The 12,385-nt window shown below is 44.4% G+C and overlaps 1 long non-coding RNA gene across 1 annotated transcript; it reads left to right on the forward strand.

Annotated features, from left to right (window-relative positions):
• Positions 1–384: 384 nt before the first annotated feature.
• Positions 385–5,711, forward strand: LOC148686462 (uncharacterized). Its single transcript, XR_015949414.1, has 3 exons — positions 385–484; positions 1,617–1,740; positions 5,532–5,711. It is a non-coding gene; the product is annotated as an uncharacterized LOC148686462 (long non-coding RNA).
• Positions 5,712–12,385: the final 6,674 nt, after the last annotated feature.

A 12,385-nucleotide genomic window follows, 5' to 3' on the forward strand; every position in this document is an offset into this window, starting at 1 on the left:
TAAGCAGCACACCATACTAAAAGCAAACAACGCCATTACACACTGGCTAGCAGGCCAGTGTATCCCAATTTTCGGTTAACACACTGGTGATCTTTGCTTCTTCCAGTACATTGACTTTAGTTCTAGGAGTAGGTACTCAGTGACTCTTCTGGGTGCTTCTTCCGTCTTTGCGTCCTCCAGGTCTCACAATGGGCCCAAACCTCTAATCTTTCCATCTTTCCATATCATTCTGGGGAAGACAGTGTGCTGATGGCTGAACCGGCAGCCCCACTTTCCTTCAGGGCATGGTGACGTCTTGCTGGACTTCGCAAGGAAGTGGGAGGAAACAGCTCCCCAAGGGTACTATAAATATGGATGGCTCAGCTCTCCCCTGACAACCTGTGGCCCTGCACCCAGCCTCACTACACCGTCTATCCTAACAGAGCCATGAAGATCCTCCAGCTATGTTTGGCTATTCTGTCTTTGCTGCTCCTGGCTACTTCTGGTAAGTGATAAAGTAGGAGGCAGTTGTATTCAGGTCCTGCATACTGGGGCTGGGAAACAGCACTATTCAAAGGTTTTGAGAACAGCTCAGTACTTTTAACCCATCTGCCTTCTACCAAGTCAGACCACTGGTCCATCTAGCTTAATACTGTAACTGACAGTAGCTCTCTAGAAAAGAGCCACTGCCTGGAGATACTGGGTTGATGCTGGTCCGCTCCATGAAAGGGTGGAAATGTTTGTTTTCTGCTGTTCCGGAGGGAGAAATGAGATCTAATTGCAGGTATGTAGCCATGTTGGTCTGACGCAGTCAAAACAAAATTAAAAAAATTCTTCCAGTAGCACCTTAGGGACCAACTAAGTTTGTCATAGGTATGAGCTTTCGTGTGCATGCACACTTCTTCAGATCTAACTGGCTTAAGTTATAGGAATGCAGATTTCAGCTGAACATTAGCAGATCCTCACTGGAGACACGTACATTGCCATAGATCCACTATCTTGTTACATCGCATATGGTATGTACAGTTGTTTATGGTATTTGTATTCTTCTTTTTGTGAAGATGTATGTGATTACAGCATTTTATGATTTTACATTACTCAGCACCTGTAGTCCTGATGAAGCCCAGGACGGCCAAACAAGGTTAATATTCCGTAAATCCTTATCTTAGACTTTGTGATAGGATTCTGTGGAACTATAACAACTCTTCTTGTGGATTGCATGGACCTGATGAACAGACGCAGGTGGAACTGACACTAGCACATGTTTGGACCTGATCCATGAGTGTGAACCGATCTACTGACTCTTCTTCTTTTTCCGTTGCATTTTATGACTTTTTCTGTTGAAATCTATAATACAATACAGTGAATAATATATTTTATTTATGCAAGAGTACAGGCGGTTACGTCTCGTGTGGGTATTGAGCATGTTTTAGGTAACCAAATCTTTGTGATGACCAGCATCTGACTCCAGCCCTGACAACACGTGTGGCCAATGGCTGGAGGTGCCAACATACCCTGAGGTGCCAATGAACTTGCACCCCCTTTTTGTTCCTCTTCTGAATTTTCTTTGTCCCCTGAAAACTCATAACATTACTTTGCTCTCTGCAGTGATATTTTCTCTCTCTCTCTTTGTGCAGGATTGGCCTGGGAGACACCACGGACTAAGGAAGCATGCAAGGGTGAAGGTGGTAAATGCATACCTGTGACCTGTGCCCATCTTACTGAGATTGGAAGCTGCGGGAAGATTAAGTGTTGCAAAAAGTAATCTCAGTTCGCCAAACAAGAGATCAGCCAGGCTGCCAGAGATAAGCGTAATCTCACATACAGCACCCACTGCCCCAAACCCTCCAGGCTGATCATGCCAAGGAGCCTCTGATTTCAGGGTCTTCAGGCTGCTCTCCACAATCCCTTTACTAATGACTCATTTCTGTGAACCACAATGGGAGTTAGAGCCAAGGAAACACTCTTGGGTTTTGCCCCATATCCTTTGCAAATACTACAGCCACTTCTGACCTTCCAGGGTTGTAGCCCTTGGTCAGATATACTTAACATGAAGGGCTAATGGAATTGCCATATGCATTACATTCCACAACTCATTAACATAGCATTTAAATCATGGTGCCATTCTTTGCTTTCCCACAGGGTAAAAGAGGAAATATAGTACCAGGATTTCCCCGTATTCCTCACATAAATAACTCTTTTGATCCTTCATTCTGAAAACTCATGTTAATATCTCTAAAGGGTTTGTACAGTCTCAGAGTTGGTTCTGTAATTGGGATCTGCTGTCATTTGTTCACCAGAATCTGACAGTAGAGTCTCCAGGCCAGGGCTCCCCAAACTAAGGCCTGGGGGACGGATGTGGCCCAATCGCCTTCTAAATCCGGCCCGCGGACGGTCCGGGAATCAGCATGTTTTTACATGAGTAGAATGTGTCCTTTTATTTAAAATGCACCTCTGGGTTATTTGTGGGGCATAGGAATTCGTTCTTTTCTTTTTTCTTTTTCAAAATATAGAACGGCTCCCCACAAGGTCGGAGGGACAGTGGACCGGCCCCCAGCTGAAAAAGTTTGCTGACCCCTGCTCTAGGCTGTGTGGTTTCCCCCCCTAAAAAATGTTTAGGGGGTACTCTCATGTTGAGTCAAGAAAACCACCATTTTATATTTCAAATCGGGGGAAAATAAATACATTAAATGGACATGCATTACCTCATATTACACAGCTGACAGCTCACATATAATGTGTGCAGGGCTGCAGCGTTCAAAACTCTAATTAGACCCATGTGCAAAACCAGCACATGAGCACCTTGCCTTTTGCTACGGCGTTTTGTTGCAGGCACGGGAGGGGGAAACCGCGAGGGAAACTTGCACTGCATCAGCTTTCTTTTAAAAATGTGTCTATAGCTGCAGCTACACGGTGCTTCCAGGACAGCCCTGCAGAGTTTTCCAAGCGCGAATGGGCCTTGAGGGAGGGGGGAGGAGCTAGCGGCACGCGGCTGGGAAGGCTCTGCTTTGCAATTGGTTCCTGTAGTGGCAAGGAAGCCTGGGCTGTGCCTCCCCCCCCCCCCGCCTATGCTGTTGTTGCTGGAGGAGGCAATAGAAATGGCATAGACGACCACACCAGTTCCTAAGAAGCCTCTTCCTGCAGCTGAAAGAGGTTTTGCTTCTTCGTAGAAAGCATGTCAACAAAAATGTTTAGGGGTACCTGTAGCCCTCATCCCCTACAAAAAAAGCACTGGTCCTAGGCATCTCTCCCTTTTCTTTTAGATCTGTACTGTAATTTTTCTTCTTCTTTTGGTCCTCTTTTTAATGGAGGATCTCTGCAATGCTGCTCTATAATAACAACAACAACAACAACAACAACAACAACAACCCTCTATAATAATATCCAAGTGTCTCTGTGTCCGTGGGATTGCGCTACTGCACATGTGCCCCACAGTCAGCCGTTGGGACTTGGAGCGCAGAGAGTTCGGACGGACGGGCAGAACTGTTGAAGTGGCGGGTGTGCGCGGCAGCGGGCGCCCGCGGGCCTCTCCAGGACTCCACCATTCACAACTTCACAAAAGCTGGAGCCACATTCCCCGAAGCATTTCCACCTCCTGCCCCCGAAGCTCCCTTCCGAGCGCACCCGTTCCTGCCCTGTTCCAGCGCTGCCTTCGCCCTCCTCGACTCCCAACCCCAGGGCCATGTTCAGTCCGGTTTCCTGGTCGTGCTGGCCGGTGCCACCTCCCTATGCCGGCCATGCCGCCTCCACGTGTCCACCCAGCGCCAGCCAAATGGGCTAGCCCGACTCTCTCCCGCCCGCCAACAGCCACCAGACCCAGCCATTGCCCGCCACGGACTCCGGGCCCCCTCGCAGCGGGAGGGTTCCCCCAGCCCCGGCATGTCCTGCCCCGCCGCCCCACAGCGCCGCCATCTTGGCACCTCCTCGCAAGCAGTTTCAGCAGCCCGGCCGGCAAGCTAAAAACTCTGTTTCCTAGAAGGCAGCGCGGCGAGGAAGTGAGCTTTTCTTCTCGCGCGATGTATGCTGGGAGCTCCGTTCCCAAAAGCATCATGGGCGTCGTAGTTTCTTTTGCTGTAGGCGGGCTCAAACAATAATCAATCACTTCAGATTTGCAGTACTGTACATGTAATAGCGGACTTGCAGTGGTAAAAGCATTGCTTAATATTTGCATTGGTCTGAGGTACTGCTACAGTTTTTTACCTATTTGGTATGCAGTTACGAAATTGTACAGAGGAGAAATTGTTTGGCACTGGACTTCAGTGTGGTTGAGGTTACCAAAAAAACAAAAAATAGAAAAGAAAAACAGTAAAATGAACATTAAAAAATAATGTTAAATGTAAAACAAGGAATGTTGTCTATAAAGAAATTTTATAGAAAACATAACCCCCCAACCCCCCCCAAAACAAGAACAAATATTTTTTTAAAAAAACTACTGATTTTGTTTATTTACAATTGTTTGAAAAGGTTTGCACTTAAGCAACATTTACCGTACCTTAATTGTTTTTGTTTACTACATCAAAAAATATAAAAATGGAAAAGCGAATTTTTTCAAATTATTCTTCTTTAACATTTCTAAAAAATAAATACGATAAGATACAAATCAACTGCATGATTGTCCACTTTTTTATGCACTGTAACAAGTCTGTTTTTACAAATGTTTCACCACATATGTTCTAGCACCTGTTAATTTAACGGGCTTAATGATACTACTACTACTACTACTACTACTACTAATAATAATAATAATAATAATAATAATGATAATTTATTCCCCAGCCACTCTGGGTGGCTTCCAACAAAAGATTAAAAAGACATTAAAACATCAGTCATTAAAAACTTCCCAAACAGAGTTGCCTTCTAAAGTCAGATAGTGGTTTATCTCCTTGACATCTGATGGGAGGGTGTTCCACTCATGTTAATATCTCTAAAGAGTTTGCTCAAACTCAGTTCATTCTGTAACTGGAATCTGTCCTCATTTGTTCATCGGAATCTGACAGTAGAGTCCTAGGCATGTCTCCCTTTTCTTTTCTTTTACCTGTTTATACAGTGGTACCTCTGGTTAAGAACTTAATTCGTTCTAGAGGTCCTTTCTTAACCTGAAACTGTTCTTAACCTGAAGCACCACTTTAGCTAATGGGGCCTCCTGCTGCCGCCGTGCCGCCGGAGCATGATTTCTGTTCTCACCCTGAAGCAAAGTTCTCAACCAGAGGTACTATTTCTGGGTTAGCGGAGTCTGTAACCTGGAGTGTTTGTAACGCGACGTACCACTGTATTCTCTATATCTTCCATTTTCCTTCATTTGTCATTTGTTGTTGTTCAGTTCTCAGATGAGCTGGGAACCTGCTCTAGAACAATAGAAATATAGACAGAAAACCATGAGAAGATATTTATTCTTGTCCACAGGAGTTTACATTTCCCTTCAATACTTGTTATTGATTGCCTTAGCTCATTCATTCCGCGCAGTGCTCCACCTTCCTATGTTCATCATTCTGACATCTGATTCCAGGTGAAATGGAAATAACTGCTGTATATTTTGTTTTGTTTCTAAACAGGTTAGACTGATGGAGAAGGCCTGCTTACCCAGGATCCTTCAAGAGCCACTGGGTTGCTGCTTCATCCCCAGCTAGAGATGCCTTCTGGTTTTTCACCAAAGCATCTGGATCAAAAGAATAAGCCTTTGCAAAATGTTCCATGATTATACCAGCTTGCCCCTTGCAATAAAAGCAAATTAAAAAGCCCCATTCCCTCGCTTTCCAGTTTGGGTTTTTAAAAAAGTTTTTATTAGGACTTTAATGTAATATCTTTATACTTTTACATTATAACTTTTTTGCATTTCAATCAATATAACTATGCATTAATAATAATCGATTTTCCTTCTCTTCCACGTTTCATTTATTTATGCATTACAACTGCATATTCTAATTACTCTTTATGTATTTAATTAATTAATTAAAATTAATTAATTGATTTAATTTAATTACTCTGCTAACCTTTCAACTGATTTAACATAATTGTCCAGTTATTCTGCAAACATCCTTCCTTAAAGATTCCATCTTCCTAAGCCCTTATTCTGTTAGTTAGGTTTGTTAATTCCATATATTCCATCATTTTCACCTGCCACTCCTCCTCTGTTGGTATTCTTTTCTCTCTCTATTTCTGAGCATAAACCATTTACGCTGCCATAGTTGTGTAGAGAAATAAATATGTGGGGACATCAATACCTAATATTCCTAATAAGATTTCTGGTCTTTTAAAGCATTTTCTTCATTTCATTACAGTATATATCATCTCCCAGAAATCCTTCGCTAATTTAGTTGTCCACCCAAAACAATACCCTCTTGGCATTTTTGTCTTTGACAACCTGGTGCACTCTCCAGAATTTTTTGTTGTTGCACTACAGCAGCCATTATCTCTGTCTCCAGGTCATGCTGGCTGGGGCTGAAGAGAGCTACAGTTCTGACAACACAACAATAAACCTTAGGTTATGTACAAGATACAACTCAAACACAATTAATGTAACCGGCTGCATTATACCACAAATAAAATCTGTTATTTACTGTATCATATTATCATATCAACAAAGATGAAACATGCAATATAGCTGAAGGATCAGAAGACCGAGTGGGTCAGATACTGAAGTCCATTCCACATGTGTTTGTTAATGTAGTCCAGGCATCCCCAAACTTCGGCCCTACAGATGTTTTGGACTACAATTCCCATCTTCCCTGACCACTGGTCCTGTTAGCTAGGGATCATGGGAGTTGTAGGCCAAAACATCTGGAGGGCCGCAGTTTGGGGATGCCTGATGTACCGGTAGTCCAATAGTAATTCCACAATGCAGAAATTCAAACATATCCTAAGTCCATTCCATATGCATTTGTTCATGAAGTCCAAAAACAATCCACACATAAGTTATTGTAATTTCATGAGACGACAAGGGTTGACAAGGATTTCCGGAATATTTTATCCTTGTTTCGCCATTCTGGGCTTCATCAGTGATATAAATTCTAGATAGTGCAGACAACTGTAATATAGTGATCTTATACATTTTACAAGAATAATATAAATGCCATAAATAAAACTGTCACAGTGGCCGGATGGGACTACTTCAGAGTAACGACTCTACACCGCTCTGCATTTTATCTTTTTATTGGTGCTGCGTATTTACAGTGCTAAAGGTAGAGCTATTTACAGAGACACATCTTCTCAGCTTTCATCAGAACCTCCGAATGGCGTTTGGCGCGTCTTGCGCCAGCATAACAACTTGGGGAGCCCCATCCTCTTCCCCCGACGCTTTCTGCGAAGTTCCGGAGTTGGGGGGATGGGTCTGCCCCCCCTTTCTTCCTCCTTCCTGTCCCACCTGGGACGCTGGCTCTTCTACCCTGCCAGAGCCTTGGACCCCACTTCCTGTTTCCCCACTTGAGCTGGAGCTTTCCCTGCTCTCAGTCGTGCTCTGGGCTGGGCTGGAACTCAGGAGGGGAGGGGCTTCGCGATACCCCTTGCCCCTCACAAAACTATACACACCAAATGTGATGTTACATGACAGTGGATCTATAGCATTATGGTGAATGATGAATATGACTATTACAAACAGAGGTTATATAGATAAACAGTATAATGGTTTTGATTCCAGGTATTGGCAATCTACAGAAGGACCTTAAAGTGACCCTGAAGGTTCCACAAACATAGAATAAACTCCAAATGAAATTCAAATATAATGCACAAACACAATCCTTTATAATTATGAGCAAATTCAAATTTAAATTAATGATCTGTAAACAGACATCCAAATATAATGGAACAAAAAAAATGCTTAATGAATTCTTAAAGAGATGCACACGGCCCAAAACCTACAAATAGATTCATGTACAATAAAAAAAATTCCTTCAGTAGCACCTTAAAGACCAACTAAGTTTTTATTTTGGTATGAGCTTTCGTGTGCATGCACACTTCTTCAGATACACTAGTATCATACCAAAATAAATAGATCACTAGCTCATACCAAAATAAAAACTTAGTTGGTCTTTAAGGTGCTACTGAAGGAATTTTTTTATTTTGCTTCGACTCAGACCAACACGGCTACCTACCTGTAACTAGTATTCCACAAGTCAACTTTAATACCTATTCATAAAAAAACCACACAACTGTGATCAATATCGGTATTGAGGTCTCAGGGATGCAAGGTATTAAGTAAAATGATAAACCTAGTTTCTTTTTGCATAAGGATTTTTTTAGCTTGTTCCGTAAGGACCTAGGTATGTCCGAATCTCAAACAATGTTAAGTCCTCATCCAAATGAGATGTTTCAATAAAGTCCTGTACTGGAGGAGCATCTGTTACATTATTCCTGATCCTGGAACGATGTTCCGATATTCTAACTTTGCTAGGTCTGAGTGTGTGACCCACATATAACAAACCACATGTACATCTGATAACGTAAATTACATGTGGAGTGGCACATGTGGCAAATGATTGTAGAGTAAACCTAAAACCTTCTTTGTTAGCAAACTCTTTAACTTGCAGTGAAAATTTACAAGAAGTGCAATGCCTGCATCTGAAAAAACCACGAGGGGAATTAGAAAAGACGCATTGTGTTGGTGTAGATTTTAAGTCCGTATGTACTAATACAGGGGTCCCCAAACTAAGGCCCGGATTGGAAAAAATCCCATAAATCCCCCAGATTTTCTACCTGCCAGGAGGCTCCATTTTGGGTGCCGGTGCAGCCCGATTTCCGGTGCCGAGGCATGGGTAGCGTAAGAGTTTTTTCTGCACTGGCCCAGTAACATGCTTGTGCTGCGCAGACCAGAAACAGCTCTCTTTGCAGAGTATTAATCAAGCACAGCAGCTGGATTCTTGTTGTGGTAAAAACCTTGCAGCTTTGCCAGTAACGACCCACGGAAGCCCAACTTTCTACAGACAGGTTTATTGCAAACAGATAACAGAAACCCCTCCAGAGCTTTCAGACATGACTGTTCCACACCCCACAGGCAAACAAAACAAACGCTCTATATATACTGAGCATCTTTACAACTTGACGACTTAACAACTTAAATCATGTGACCTTGCCCTAACACCCTCTCTCGCTGGAAAAAAATAAACAGTTCTACAAAGTTATTTCAGACCCATTTCTTCACAAAATTCTTCATGACGCTGAAACCCAAGCGGTTTTGTAAATCGATCAGCTAAATTTTCATGACTGGGACAGTAACTTAATTTAACAATTCCAGCTCTCACTGTTTGACAAAACATTTTGAAAAGGGATACCCAAATGTTTTGTATGACCTTTAAATTGACCATTTTTTGTGCTAACTTAAGACACTGTTGAATATAACCCCATATAGCGATGAAAAACACACCAAGTACCTTCATAAAATTCAACTCTTTCTGCATGGCCTCACGCCACCTACTGGCCTCCTCCTGGGGTAATTGCTCAACCTCCTCAAAACTTTCAGGTTCGCAATTCACCAACACTACCCAAACACTCATGGCTTGATACCTTTCTGGAGATTTTCCTTTGTTGGTACGCTTGGAACGCCTTGGCAGCTCCTACGATACTCCATGAGTTGCCCCCTCTGATCCAGAATCACTGGCCGTCACCTGTTTGTCACTAGCAGTTGAGGGACTTTCTGATTCTGAGTTTATACGTCTCCCTTGCTGTACAGGTGAACTTACTGGGCTAGATGATTCTGACTTTACAAACTTGTGTGAACTTGAAGGTTTCTCACCCTCGTCCCCAGACTCAGATTCCTCAGCCTGTTCTGGAACTGATTCTCGCCCTGGGGCCTGCTCCACACCCCACAGGCAAACAAAACAAACGCTCTATATATACTGAGCATCTTAATAACTTAACGACTTAACAACTTAAATCATGTGACCTTGCTACTTTGCCAGCGTCTTAGGTTTAAAGCCCTAACATAGCACCGCAACGGAAGTCGCTTCTATGCATGTCCGGACATGCGTAGAAGTGACTTCCGATGCTGCTTCACACATTCCTGGGCACCGAAAATCGGGCAGAGTGGCACCGGAAGTTTCTTCTACGCATGTCCAGACATGTGTAGAAGCGACTTCTGCTGCCGCGCCGCAGCTAATCCTGCATTTTTCAGCATGAGACTTGGCAGCTATGTCCAGGAGAGGGTTCCTAAGACATACATCCAATAGGGTGACCCCCGCAGGGACCGCCATCTGGGAAAGTTCCTTCAGCCCTTCGCCCTGACCCCGCCTGGGCACACGAACACGGCCACTTCCCCCCAGATCCCGTTAAGGGGATACCCCAGCATTTGAAGGGGCAGGTGGAGACTACAACCTCCCCTCCGTCCAAAACAGGTATTGCCCCAATGCCCAACCAGTTGTGACAATTGCTATGAGGTAGGCAAAACCAATCAGGGTCAGGGCCAATTAGCCTGGTGGGCAAATTCCTACTTGGCCCCTAGAAGGACGGCGACCACCGTAGTCACAGTAAAGTCACTGAATATCAGCTTAAACTGAGGCTGGGTGGGTGGGGAAACTCGGTGCAGGAACAAACAGTCTGAGCCCCAGGTGCTGGCTGCTTAAATGGGCAAGAGGTGGATCCAAGGGAAGCCCACTGTCGGCTCCATCAGCACCACCCCTGGCACAGCCTGCAGCCCCATTTGCCAAAGCAGGCTAAGATTCGGTTCCTGAGGGGCAGAGGGGGTTCAAGCCTCCTCTGCCTATAAACAAGGGCATAGCAGTTTGAATTTCCACGTTGGTGCCTCGATTAAACCTCCTCCATCCCTCAATGCTGCCTCACACAAAGGGGTGAGTGGGCTTGTGTTCTGAATGAATGGGTAGTGGTTGGAGCAGGGGTGTAGAGTGGGGAAGGCCAAGGGGCCCGTAGCCCTGGGTGCATGAATTTGAGGAGGCGAGAGCCAGGCACCCCCATGTAAGGATCCCCATCCTGCCTGCAGCTGGGGGTCTCTGGGCTCTGGAACCCAGTCTGCCCTTGTTGCCTTGTCCCTGGGCGCCTCACTGAATGGCCGCCCAGCCAGCGCTGGAAGGGTGTGCGTGCCAAGGGTCATGTCAGCTGACTGGGATGCCCTCTGCATTGGCAGACATTGCAGCGTGGCCCCATTTAACCTCTGTGCCGCAAGCCCACCCAGCAGAAGTGGCAAGGGTTGGGCTGGCACATTGTGTTTTGTCCCCCCTCTGCGCAGCCCCTGGTCCCCCGCCCTCCAGTCCCCCCCAAGCTTAACTTTATTTTAGGCAAAACAAAATTTAAAAATCCCTTCCAGTAGCACTTTAGAGACCAACTAAGTTTGTTATTGGTATGAGCTTTTGTGTGCATGCACACAAGGAAAGTACTAGTTACAGGTAGGTAGCCGTGTTGGTCTGACGCAGTCTAAACAAAATAAAAAAAATTCTTCCAGTAGCACCTTAGGGACCAACTAAGTTTGTCATAGGTATGAGCTTTCGTGTGCATGCACACTTCTTCAGGTCTAACTGGCTTAAGTTATAGGAATGCAGATTTCAGCTGAACATTAGCAGATCCTCACTGGAGACACGTACATTGCCATAGATCCACTATCTTGTTACATCGCATATGGTATGTACAGTTGTTTAGGGTATTTGTATTCTTCTTTTTGTGAAGATGTATGTGATTACAGCATTTTATGATTTTACATTACTCAGCACCTGTAGTCCTGATGAAGCCCAGGACGGCCAAACAAGGTTAATATTCCGTAAATCCTTATCTTAGACCACTCCATGAAAGGGTGGAAATGTTTGTTTTCTGCTGTTCCGGAGGGAGAAATGAGATCTAATTGCAGGTATGTAGCCATGTTGGTGGAGAAGGAACTGGCAAGCCACTCCAGTATCCCTGCCAAGAAAACTCCATGGACAAAGACAGCAGGCATATAAAAGTTATGACGCTGGAAGATGAGCCCCTCAGGTCGGAAGGCGTCCAACATGCTACTGAAGAAGAGCGGAGGACAAGTACAAGTAGATTCAGAGCTGATGAAGCGGCTGGGCCAAAGCCGAAAGGACGCTCAGTTGCGGATATGCCTGGAAGCGAAAGGAAAGTCCGATGCTGTAAAGAAAAATATTGCATAGGAACCTGGAATGTAAGAACCATGAGTGGAGGTAAGCTGGATGTGGTCAAAAATGAGATGACAAGAATAAATATCGACATCCTGGGCATCAGTGAACTAAAATGGAAGGGAATGGGCGAATTCAGTTCGGATGACTATCATATCTACTACTGTGGGCAAGAATCCTGTAGCAGAAATGGAGTGGCCCTCATAGTCAACAAAAGAGTGGCAAAAGCTGTAATGGGATGCAATCTCAAAAATGACAGAATGATCTCGATACGAATCCAAGGCAGACCTTTTAACATCACAGTAATCCAAGTTTATGCACCAACTACCGGAGCTGAAGAAAGTGAAATTGACCAA

Source organism: Zootoca vivipara, chromosome 3, assembly GCF_965207765.1.
Source record: "Zootoca vivipara chromosome 3, rZooViv2.hap1.1, whole genome shotgun sequence".
NCBI lineage: Eukaryota > Metazoa > Chordata > Lepidosauria > Squamata > Lacertidae > Zootoca > Zootoca vivipara.